Genomic DNA, 1,659 nt, shown 5'->3' on the forward strand with positions numbered 1-1,659 from the left:
CCCTTGCTACCTGGATCAGAATGGCCTGGAGAAATAGCTGACTCAACAGGTTGTTGCTCTCAACAGCCTCACATGTCAGCTATAATGTATATCTTTAAAAACCAAAAGCTGAATGCCATGTAAGCTTCAAACTCTCACTTGCTTGCTGTACTGGCTGGTTTTGTGTGTCAACCTGAAACAAGATGGAGTTATCAGAAAAAGAGCCTCCCTTGAGTAAATGCCTCCATCAGATCCAGCTGAAAGGCTTTTTCTCAATTGGTGATCAAGGTGGGATGGTCCAGCCCATTGTGGGTGGTGCTGTCCCTGGGTTGGCAATTCTGAGTTCTATATGAAACAAGCTGAGCAAGCCAGGGGAAGCAATCCAGTAAGCAGCATCCCTCCATGGCTTCGGCATCAGCTCCTGCTTCCTGACCTGCTTGAGTTCCTGTCCTGACTTCCTTTGATGATGAACAGCAATGTGGAAGGGTAAGCTAAATAAACCCTTTCCTCCCTAACTTGCTTCTTGGTCATGATGTTTTGTGCAGGAGTAGAAATTCTGACTAAGACACTTGCTAATCCCACCTTGTGGTTTTAGAAATGAGAATGTAAACTGGACCTGGGACTGAAGCCTTCCAGGATCTATCAAGGCTTCCATCATCTTTCTTCCACTCTATTTGCTTATTCCAGAAAGGTTCCCACAAGTCTATGCTTTCTATCAAACCAGAACCTCTAGTAAAGGGGTAACACTCCAAGAAACATGAATAATCAAAGAGCCATATCACGTCCTCCCTCATATTACCTCCCTATGTCAAGCAACAGCGCACTCTATAGCTTCTGTCCTTTGAGTCTTTCTTTACTCATCAGTAAGCTTAGAATATTGTCAAATAGGAATAGATCAAAGAGTTAATGAAAACAGATGGATAACATGTGTAGTATTTCACCACATGATGAAAATTTAACATGGAAACATACTAACCTATAAAATATGAAACACACATTATGTTATCTTGGCGACTATTCATAAAAGCTTAAATGCTTTTGTATTTGCTTTTCAAATACAGGCTGCATAATATGTGAAACAATGGTAAAATTAATGCTAATATTAAAAAATGCAAACTTTGCTGTCAATGATGTTCAACAATAGATAAGTCATGGTGACAAACTGACAAATATATCAGAATGGAAGGAAAGAATGATATAAGTGTTTTAATACTCATTTTAATATTATATAATCTAAGTACAATTTCTACTCCACTAACTCCTCCCAGATATTTTCCCCATTTCCTCCTATCTGAATCCTACCCTTCCTGTTTCTCTTTAAGAAACAAGCAGGTATTATCTAAATATTATTGTATTTATTATCTAAATAACATTGTATTATTTAAATAATAGTACAATGCAATAAAATAAAATGTATTAAATATTTCGGCCTATAAAGGCCCATAGAAACTGAACTTACAACAAAAGGGCATACATGGAATGGACCTAGGTCCTCTGCAGGTTTGTAATAGCTATGCAGCTGAAACTTGTGGAACTCCTAAAGCAGGAGCAAGGGCTGTCTCTGATTTCATTGCCTGCCTTTGGATCCCTTTCTCCTAACAGGGCTGCCTTGTCTAGCCTCAGTAGAAGATGAACTTAGTCTTACTGAAACTCAGTTGACAAAGCTGGTTGATATCCACA

Source organism: Grammomys surdaster, unplaced genomic scaffold (assembly GCF_004785775.1).
Source record: "Grammomys surdaster isolate TR1022 unplaced genomic scaffold, NIH_TR_1.0 188, whole genome shotgun sequence".
In the NCBI taxonomy this organism is placed as follows: Eukaryota; Metazoa; Chordata; class Mammalia; order Rodentia; family Muridae; genus Grammomys; species Grammomys surdaster.